The following is a 12,040-nucleotide window of genomic DNA, read 5'->3' as shown; positions in this document are numbered from 1 at the left end:
AAAAACCATACATGAACCACAAAGACAAGCACTGAGGTCTAGATAAAGGAGGAACAAAGAACCCTATGTGTTATGAGTTCCTCAACAAAGCACTTAACAGATATTTGACTGATAAAAATGCCAGGAGGTGTACTACAAAGAGAAACCGAGAAATAGAACCATTCATAATATAAACTATTGTTCACAGATGAGGTGGGGTCAATATCTGGTAGCCTCAATTATTGCAGCTATTACATCACTTGGTAATGATAATGATGGAGGCATGATGCTCTTCTTTGAAGATTAAACAACAGGCACAGGATCGAAGGCCACACAAGAGGGATTATGTCATTCCCCATAAAATAAATTAGAGACAGCATGCAACTGTGCAGACATTAAAATCTCGGTCATGCATGTTTCATGTGTATAAACAATGCCAAACTCATGTATTTCGTAAAGTCATCCCACTGAATATATAAGCTGACTTGGCAAAGTCATCTTATAGTTTAGCGTCTAAGATTCTAAATGGATTATAAAAAAAAATTAAATTCTAACTTGCAAAACAACTGATTATTAATCCAAATCAAATCAAATCAAACTAATGGGATAAAGAAAAAGAATTTGTGATTGGGAATTGAAATACCAAAATACATAAATATGCATAAAATTCAATACAAATTTGTCAAAAAGAGAAACAAATGTGATGTGACAATTAAATAAATAATAACAAAAAGCATCATTCGCAAAAAAAAAAAAAAAAAAGGTTGAAACAATAAAAGAATCCACCAAAAGAGAAATAAAATTGGAGAAAGAGAGAGAGTACTGATCTTTTTTGTCATGAACATCTTGGAAGGAATAGGGAAGAGAGGTGGAAATGAAGTAAAAGGGAAATTTATAAGAAAATCAAGATGGATGAAGGGTTGAAGTAGGTGAAAGGTTGAAAATTTAAAAAGACAATGATTAAGAAAATATAGTAATGTTAGAATTCATGAAGATGGTGAAAATTTAAAAATATATAAAGGAATCAAATGTTTTTTTTTTATTAAAAAAAAAAAAAAAAAACAATGATTGGAAGAGATGAAAAATTGAACTAAGAAAACAATGGTTGAAGAAGATGAAAGGTTTAATAAACTAAAAAAGAAAGAAAGAAATGATTTTAATGAAGTGGTGCAAAAAGAAATTTGTAAATTTTATTGCAAGACTTCCCTATTATATATACTATAAATAGATATGTATAAACATTATTTTTGGCTTTTGACTATTCATTGATTTTATTTTCTTAGTTATTAACATCTAAATTAAAGTAAATGAATATGTAAAAACAAAATTATATGTAAAGTTAAAACTACCCAAGATAAATGTGTAAAGTCAATCTTTTTATAAATTTAATAAAGAAATTGAATAAAGTAAAAATTGCAAAAAATATAAAAATAAGAAAAGATATTAATGACGTGGTGCAAAAATAAATTTGTAAAATTTATTGCAAAACTTCCATATTATATATACTACAGATAGATATGTATAAACATTTTTTTTTAGCTTTTGATTATTCATTGATTTTATTTTTTAGCTATAAACATCTAAATTAAAGTAGATGAATATGTAAAGACAAAACTATATGTAATTAAAGTTAAAACTGCCCAAGATAAATGTATAAAATCAATCTATTTATATATTTAATATTGTCAACAAAAAATAGAAACAAAAAATAAATTAGAAAATGAATAATTACATGGCTAATGACGTGGCAGATGAAGTGACACAACATGAGTATAATAACAATAAATACTACAAAAATAAAATTTTGTACACCCAAAAGGATTAAAAAATAAACAAAACTTAGTAAAGTCTCATAGTTTAGCATCTAAGAATGGATTATCAAAAAAAATCAAATTCTAACTTGCAAAACAACTAATTATTAATCCAAATCAAATCAAACCAATGGGATAAAGAAAAGAACTTGTGATTGGGAATTGGAATACCAAAATACATAAATATGCATAAAAGTCAATACAAATTTGTCAAAAATGATAGGCCAAAAATGTATTGAACCCTTTGGTAAATTAATGAATTAATTATCCAAGTTAATTACTTAAGTCAATTTAACATGCAATAGCGTGGTAGCACAAACAAATCACCAAATAAATAAATGCAACGGAAAATAAGTTTGACACAGGTGATTTGTTTACGAATGGGAAAAACCACCGAGGCAAAACTCCACTGGGTGGTATGTGACTAACCAATGATGTACGGATCCCAATACATGACTAACACAACAACTTGAGGAAGATGTTGCCTGCAAATTTTTTCAATTCATCCAACAATGAAAATCAGGAAACTCCTTGGTTACAAAACCCTTGGTGTGTAAAGACGCAATAGCTTCTATAGAGAATATGATGAACTAGAGAAAATTTTGTATCTGGTCACAATATGCATGTATTATCACTTTGCATCATCTTGCATCCTTGTGATGGCTCTTAAAATAATCCTTATATATATCTAGGGTTGTGAGAAAAGAAACCCTACACAAATACTCAAGGATATGCATATAATCAAATCTGAAAAATCTGATTTCGCAATTCTTGATAGATAAAACTTGTGTCGAGCTGCAACATTAAATCTCGATACAAGTCTTTTTGTCTTGACTGCTGTCGAGTTTTAATGAACAGCACTTCCTTCACTTGTTTTTTGGTCAGATTTGCATGACTTCAATACTAAACTTGAACACTTATTTCTTAAAGTACTAAACATATCCTAGATCTACCTAATTACAAGTAAAGTGTGTTTTATTAAAGGATTAGCTAATTACATAAAATATGTCCCTAACAATCTCCTCCTTTGGCAATCCGTAACAAAACCACAACAAACAAAGAAATCATGAGAGGAGTTTTAAATCAATAAATATAACCCTAACATAAACTCTTGAAAAAATTTGCAAGAAGAAAGTTCATGGCATGGTAGACTTTCACAACCTGTCTTTCTGAAACACTTAAACGAAACTTATCAAGGCATTATGTGTGAAATAGAAGTAAAGATTGCGTATATAAAGAAACATGTGTATAAAGAAAGAAAAGAAACAACACATATAGAGATAGGTGAAGAAAAACATACATCATATATATATATATGAAAATAAAGTACATTGTATGTCAATAAATGGTCACAAGACCAGTATACATGAGGCTAATGTAAAAAGAAAGAAAAGAAAAGTACATGTAAACCTCACTACATCCCTCAAAAGATATACACACTCCCCCTAACAAAAATGTCTTATACTAACTCTTCCCCTAAGTACAAGACTACTCTCAACTCAAAACTACTCCCCCTTTTTGTCACGAATGACAAAGGGGTAAGTCACTGAGAAGTCGTCATCCCGTCATCATCGGAAGAGCTAGCATCATCATTCTCATCATCACCATCATCACCATCCTCATCTGCCGAAGCCTCTGGAAAAGGAGATGGAAAGGCAGCAAAACCACCAAGGCGAGCCTGTCAACATGCTATATGGCCGACACGAGTGTTCACCTAACACATCTCATCAATGAGAGAGTCAAGGCGAGCATCCATGCGTTGAAGCTGCGCCATGATGGCCTCCAAGGTCACACCAACTGCCGAAGAAGAAGCAGAGGTGGAGGAGCAGAGAAGGAGAAAAGGTGGAAGGAGCCGAGAAGGAGGGAAGAGTAGCATAAGAAGCAGGAGCATCCGTCTCCGTACGTGGCCGTTTCAGTCAAAGCTGGGCCTCGCTCCGCCGAACAAAATCGGCATTGATGGCACCTATAGTGGTGAAATAAGGAGAGTCAGGAATGGGGATGGAGAAGTGGCAAAGGATCCGCGTGATAGTTGAAGGGAAGATAAGCTTATCACGAGTCGCCGTATCCTGATACACATCGAGGACAGATGTGATGAAGTGAGAAGGGAAGTCAATAAAGAGGTCCTCAAGAAGAGACAAAAGAAAACGAGCACGAGGCTCTGTGATAGAGTTATAGTGAGACAATGGAGTAAGAGTAAATGTCATCACCATATTAAGGAACCTCGGACCTTTTGCAAAGCCTGAGCATGGGGTGTTTTGCTTGCCACCCCATATGGAAGGTATCTCACAAAAGTGAGACAGAAGCTCGTCTCTGGACACAGTCCTAAGACGCTCACAGCCGGGGTAGTCAGGATGCGCTATCTGCGGAACATGTTGTACCTCAGATTTAAGATCCGAGGTAACTACGATATGTGTACCTTGAAATGTAGTGACAAACCAAGGTACAAAGGTATCGATATTGTGCATATTGGAGTAAAACTCCTGTATAAACACAATGGGACACTTCAAGTAACTCTTAAGTAGAGATTCCCAGCCTTGAGTCTGAATGATGGCAAGGAGAGGAGTGTCGGAAAAGTCCGACAGAATAACATGGCACTCCAAATGAATGCCATGTTTCTAAAAGTTCTCCAAGAAGTCCTTTTGGGCCTTCTCATCACGGAACCAAACGTGGAGAGAAGGGATAGGATTAGAAGAAGAAGACCCAGAACTGAGAGGATTCCGAACCATAGTGGATTTACATGCTTTGGATGCCATGGCGCAGTCCATCCAAGAAAGAGAGAACACAATCACAACATAAAAACAAAGAATAGAAAGGAAAAGAAAAGATACGTATGCATGAAATATGCATGAACATGTGTCGTGCAATATTTAAAAAGCATCATGGGTAAAACCCAATCCAAACCTACCAACACACATTCCAATAATCAAACACACATCTATAATGCATGAAACATTGTTGAAATGCAATGAGAATGCAATGCATGAGCAGATAACATCAAATCAAAAACACCTAACCCAACAATTTCACAAAAATCTTAAAAACCCCAAAAATTTTCAAAAACCCCAAAACCTAGGTCTAAAATGCATGCATGCATGTAAATGAAGGGTTAAAGAACACATACCAAGTGATTGAGGCTTGATCTAGGTCGAAAATCACGAGGGTGGAAGGTTTTGAGTGAAAGAAAAGTGTTTGGGAGGAGAAAAAAGAAATTCTATTGAGAGAGAGAAGTGAAAAATGAGATCTGATTCGCACTCAGCCTATATATAGAAATTGCAGCTTGATGGATCGAAGCATCTGTCAAGATCTGTCGATCACTAAATCTCGACAAAAATGAATTTGTCGAGGTGCTATCGAGGATCTGTCGATGGCAAAAACACTTCGATGGATCGAGAATCTGTCAAGAATCTATTGGCCAGACAGAAGGTTCAGAAATTGGCTCGATGGATCGAAGAAGCTGTCGAGAATCTATCGAGGAGAAACCCAGAAATCTTGATGGATTGAGAATCCATTGTTCGAGGGCCTTTTTCAGTTGCCCAGCCACGTGTGGTCCATTGGAGGGATAACCTTACTAGGCCCGGGTTCTGTTTGGGGAGTTGCATTCGGAACTCAACATCGGGCTACATGGTCCAATGGCTACCGGCGTATTTTTAAGCCTACAAAACCATTAAAGCCAAAGTCTAAGAATCACAATAATGGTCGAATAAATATACAATTTGCGTTTGATGTGATAGCTTTGATTAGTAGTCGAAATAAAGTAGTATTTATTTAGAGGTAAAGTAATCATGTACTTAATAATGTAAATTTAAAAATATGGAAGCAAAGTCACTTATCTTTGTATGGTTTACAGCTCCAGCTGTGTAGCATTAGTGAGCTGATAGGACTCCAGCAGAATACCAGTGGTAGAGGCTAATTAAGCTTGCCCCTCTTATCATGCATCTAAATGAGTTTAAGCCTTGGTTAATAGTTGTAATAGTAGTTGGAATAAAGTAATATGTATTTAAAGGTAAAGTAATCATATGCTCAATGATGTAAATTTAAAGATAAGGAAGCAAAGTTACTTATTTTTGTAGGGTTTGTAGCCCCAGTTGTATAGCATTAGTGAGCTGATAGAATTCCAGTAAAATTACTCTAGCGGTAAAGAGGCAATTTGCCATGATGACTTCAAGATTGAAGGGGAAAAATGGATGTAACTGGAGGGAAATAAAGTATGTCCAGCTATGTGTAAAGGCTGGTTAAGCTTGCCCCTCTTATCATGCACTTAAATGAGTTTTCCTCCTAACAGTACTCTTTTAGTTGTTGTGAAGTCATGAATAGTGTTGTCTTCCATGAGAATGGCTTTTGTATGGAGTACTTGTGCCTTCTAAGAGAAGGGCTTTATGTAAGATGGATTTATGCCTTCCATGAGAAGGGCTTTGATATGAGATCTTAATGCCTTCTAGGAGAAGAGCTTTAGCATTAGAAGTTTATGCCTTCCATGAGAAGGGCTTTTAGTATGAGTGTTTGGTATCTCTTGAGAAGTGTGGAGATGGTAAATATATAGATGTTTTGTGGGATGTAGTATTTGTAATATGTATGATATATGGAAGTATAAGAGATATGGAAGTTAAAGATAGTAAAAATATGGGATTATAACTGCTAGAGAAGTTGTAAAGATTGCTTTCCAAGAGGAGAGATTTTGTAAGAGAAGAGTATGGAGATGTGTTTAGGTATTTGGAGATAGGAGCAGTAAGATAGACATATTTTCTGGATGTGGAGAGTGAGAGAATGAGTATAAGAGAGTAATGATGTTGTAGTATGTTTAGCAAAGCTGCTGGGATTTTCTGCTGGGATGTATGAAGGCTTATGAAGGGCATTTATGAGCTAAGAGCTAAAGAGTTTAGTTCCTAATTTGAAAACTAAAAAAAAAAAAACTCAGAAGTTTAGTACTTCATCAAGAGCTTAGGAAGAAAATTAAAGGGAGGAAGAATAGGGAAGTTTTTTAGAGAGTTCTCCTCCATTGGTGTCCCCCTTTTGAGGTGTTGATGAAGGGTCCCCCTTAGAGCTTAGTTTAAGGGGGTATTTTAGCAAATAATCTCACTCAAAATCTATCCCAACTAGCAATGAATTTTCAGAAAATCCATTCTAAGATTTGGCCAAAAATTGTATGTTTAGGTTTAAGGTGTTCTTGTTGTTTCAGGTAAGAGTTGCTGGGGAAAGAGTAGCAGAAAATGAAAGTATTTTAGCAAGAGAAAGATAGTTTCTTTAGTTGGTTTTGATTTTGTTTTTAGCCAAATGTGGAAAAATCAATAATGCTCAAGCTGCTGGGTCAGTTGTTACAGCTGTTTTGAAAAAGCTGTCCCAGCTATCAGGGAAAAGTTGTGACAGCTATCCTGAGACAACTATCATAGCTGTCATGAGACAGCTGTCATAGCTGTCATAAGACAGCTATTTTCTTTAGGCAAAAGTAGATGAGGTCAGTTGGGTGATTTCAGACTGTTGGAGAGGACATTCAGCATTTATTTCATGGATTTGACTGAAAATTGTAAAATCTTTTTCAAAGGTATCTTGCTATTTTTGGTATAGCAGTTGTTTGCCAGGATTTCAGCATTAAATGACTGATGATATCACTTCCAGCCAGGTGTCAAGTGCTGAATACACTGCTGGGGTTCTGTTAGAAATGTTTCCTTTTTGGGTGTTTGTGTTTCTTGGTCCAAGGTTCTATTACAACACATTTTTAGTAAGTAATAGAAGGATTGGTTGAAAGTTAATAAAGCTTTAGAGATTTAGTCAAGGCCTCATTGTGTTGTGACATAATCTTAGTGAGCAACAAGAGTATTTAATGCTCTGCTTTGGCAGCTGGCAGAGAAATAAATGATCTGATTATGGCAAACAGCAACTGGGTATTAGAGATATCATGAATATTTTATATATAGTTGGAAAGTAAAGATAGCCAATCAGATTAGGCCATGTGTTTGAGTTGGATTTTAGCTGAAAGAAGTAATAAGATCTATGTAGAATAATATAATGAAGTCAGCAGTTAGATGGTTGGGGATATTGAGTATTTGTCACATGACGAATATTAAATTTTAGGAAAAGAGCAATGGAGAATTTTATCATTTTAAGTGCGAGTTGGAGAAGACATGCCAAGCAACATGTCTCTTTTATCAACTTTAAACCGCTGGAGCTTTACTGAACATACCTCTTGGCCCTCCAAACCACGACTCCCAAAGTTTCCCCAAAGAGACTTATGAGCTTGGATCATAAGTCGAAGATGAGATGATGTACCTCAGGTTTTGTTGTCATTTTGTGTAAATATGGGCTCTTGTTGAAGAAGTCGCTTGCCATGAGTGTAAAAGAGGTAATATGGGCTGTGAGCTTTGATTCATTGTGTGAGCCCGATCCATATGTTGATGTTAATGGTATCATAGGTTATGATCCCAATTGATAAAAAGGACATATAGGCCATGAATCCGCCTCTTGAAGTAAGGATCTCACGGACCATGTGAGCCCAATCCACGTAGTTGAATGAAATATAAGCTTATTTTGGGCTTTAAATAGATTTACCCAAAAAATCAATAATATGTTGATGTGACATGGGTTGCCAATGAAGTAATGCCACATGGGGGGAAAAAAAAATCCTCAACATCTGTCAAGATCTATCAAGAAAAGGAGATAGAAGGGAATCTATCAAGGATTTGTCGAGAAGCTGTCGAGCTTGAAGAAAGAATGTTTTTAAGAAGGGAAAAACACATAAAGATGAATGCAATAAGCAAGCAACTCAACCAAAGATCCAATCAACATGTTAAGCTCTCAAAACATCTCTCAACAAAATAAGCAAAGCATTCAAGATCCAAAACACACACACTAAACAAGTCTAACCAATTTTATATTTCAAAAAAAAATTAAGACAGTTTAGTGAGCATATATTAACACATGTATTCTTTGTGATGGCCAAATCACATTGTACCTGCACATGTATCAAAAGTAGCAAAGAGTTTGCTTGTTATGTGTGAAAACATAGCAAGAGTGCATAAGTGTCTCATATTATGACAATTTGAGATATGAGAAAATCAAATACACTCACACATAATCATAACTGCTTGATAGGGACTATCACATTTGAGGTACATTCTATAACTCCCACATATCCTAGAAACACGCTTGCAATTATATTTAAAAGCATTTTGATTCTTCTTTTTTTTGTTTTTCTTTGCATATTTTTTTTTTTCCTTTTGAGCATAGCATGCATAAGCATATAAGAGAGAGAAAAAAAATATTCAATTATGTAAGCTTAAACATCACAATTTTGCTATGCCGAAGCACACAGATATTATATATGATTGGCGGGCTTTAGTGGTGAGATGGTTATTTATGCCTTTCTCTTAGGATTTTCTAGTCCTTCCCGTCAAAAAAAGTGATGAGTGTAAAGATATAAGAGACAATCTTAATCATACTTATCACAAATATAAGCCACAAACCTCTCTTTCTTAGTTGTGCATTGAGGTGCTCATCAAAGTTACAATTACAAGAGATATAAAGTTCAGAAAACTTTGGTTCAATGGCCATCTAAGGTACACAAGTACCAAAATACACAAAAACCAAAATACACAAAAACATTGTTTTTGTATTTTTATGATTTATCATTTTTTTTTATTGATATGAAAAGCAAAATAAACAAAAAAAATGAAAAACAACCAAACAAAAACACAAAGAAACACACAAAGCATAAAACTAGACTGACTCAAAATAAGAAAGCAAAACAAACAAATAATGCATAACCAAAAGAGGGGTGAGGGGGGGGGGGGAGAAAAAGTGACTAAATCACTTTGAGCATTTTTCCTTCCACACCTTGGAAGAACATTTCCTTTGTGCGAACCTTTGATCCGGAGGTGAGGGGGAAGAATTGAAACCGTTCAAGTTCGAAAGGAACATGAGGGCCTTAAAAAGATCTCTAAGAGGAGCAAAAAAGGATGGAAGCTGATTCTGGTTTCCAGACAAAAGCATACTATTACTTTGTTGAGTGGCTAACCACTTGTAGCAATTTACACGAGTATGCCCTAAAGCTGCACAGTGATGACAGAAATGCGGCTTTTTTTGTTAAGACTTTTTGTTGTTTTCCCTTTTAGTCCTAGGGTTTCTAGCCTCTTTCTTTTCAACCTTAGGGGGTGCTCCTAAAATAGATTTGTCTTTATCTAAGTTCTCATTAGCTATTTCAGTTTTAGCTTCATCATTCTTAGAATTAACATTATTACCTTTGGTTCCTTTCCCACTTCTAGTTAAACCCAATTCATAGGTTTGTAAGTTGCCAACCAGCTCCGTCAAAGGAATGGAGTCAATGTCCTTCGATTCTTCAATTGCTATTATCTTGGCATGAAATCTCTTAGGAAGAGACCTTAACACCTTTCTTACGACCTTGGGTTCGGGAATTCTTTCTCCAAGATTGAAGGTTGAGTTGACCATGTCCTTTAGCTTGGCATAGAACTCATCAAAAGACTCATCCTCCTCCATCTTTATCTCCTCAAAGCTAGTAGTGAGCCTTTGGAGCTTTGAATCCTTGACAGTCTTAGTCCCTTCATAGGTTGTCTGGAGGATGGTCCATGCTTCCTTTGCAGTTTCAATCAAGGATATTTTCTTGAACTTCTCATTCGTGACCGCACTAAAAATGGCGTTCAATGCTTTACTGTTGAAGTTTGCTGCTTTGATCTTCACATCATCCTAATCAGCCGGTGCTTCCTTTGGATTAGTCCAGCCAGTTTCCACAACTTGCCACACCTTCTAATCTAAAAACTGCAAGAAAGTTCTCATGCATACTTTCCAGTATGCATAGTTAGTGCCTTCAAATAAAGGAGGTATAATAAGAGATTGTCCTCTATCCATGACAAATAGGGGTCAATGGATCACACAACAAAGATTAAACCTAATCAAAGTGTGCTCACTTTGATACCACTTGATAGGCCAAAAAAAAATTGAAACAATAAAAGAATTCACCAAAAGAGAAACAAAATGAGAGAGAGAGAGAGAGAGAGAGAGAGAGAGAGAGAGTATTGATCTATTTTGGCATGAACAACTTGGAAGGAATAGGGGAGAGAGGTGGAAATGAAGTAAAGAGAAATTTACAAGAAAATCAATTTAAGACAATGATTAAGACAATTTAGTAATGGTAGAATTTCAAAAGATGATGAAAATTTAAAAATATATAAAGGAATCAAATGAATTTTTTTTCAAAAAACAATGATTGGAAGAGATGAAAATTTGAATTAAGAAGACAATGGTTGAAGACGATGAAAGGTTTAATCAACTAAAAATGAAAAAAAGAAAAAGAAAAAGGATTTTAATGACCTGGTGCAAAAAGAAATTTGTAAAATTTATTGCAAGACTTCCATATTGTATATACTATAGATAGATATGTATAAATATTATTTTTGGCTTTTGATTTTTCATTGATTTTATTTTTTTAGTTATAGACATCTAAATTAAAGTAGATGAATTTGTAAAAACAAATTTTTATGTAAAGTCAAAACTACCCAAGATGAATGTGTAAAGTCAAATTTTTTATACATTTAATATGGAAATTGAATAAAGTACAAATTGCAAAAAAAAAAAAAAAAAAAGATGTTATTGACATGGTGCAAAAATAAATTTGTAAATTTATTGCAAAAATTCCATATTATGTATACTATAGATAGATATGTATAAACATTGTTTTTAGCTTTTGATTATTCATTGATTTTATTTTTTAGTTATAAACATCTAAATTAAAGTAGATGAATATGTAAAGACAAAATTATATGTAATTAAAGTTAAAACTACCCAAGATAAATGTACAAAGTTAATCTATTTATATATTTGATATTGTCAACAAAAAATATGAATAAAAAAATAAATTAGAAAACGAATAATTATATGGCTAATGACATGGCAGATGAGGTGACGCAACATGAATATAACAAAAATAAATACTACGAAAATACAAATTTGTACAACCAAAAGAATTTAAAAAATAAATAAAACTTAATAAAGTCTCATAGTTTAAAATCTAAGATTTTAAATGGATTATCAAAAAAATCAAATTCTAACTTGCAAAACAACTAATTATTAATCCAAATCAAATCAAACCAATGGGATAAAGAAAAGAACTTATGATTGGGAATTGGAATACCAAAATAAATATGCATAAAAGTCAATACAAATTTGTCAAAATGAGTCGTCATCATCATTGTCATCAATTGTTGATTTTAATTAGAAATTTTCCTTTACAAAAATGATGATTA

This window comes from Quercus lobata, chromosome 2 (genome assembly GCF_001633185.2).
Source record: "Quercus lobata isolate SW786 chromosome 2, ValleyOak3.0 Primary Assembly, whole genome shotgun sequence".
NCBI classification, from domain to species: Eukaryota; Viridiplantae; Streptophyta; class Magnoliopsida; order Fagales; family Fagaceae; genus Quercus; species Quercus lobata.
The sequence above is the reverse complement of the archived record's forward strand: the minus strand, read 5'-3'. Positions refer to the sequence as shown.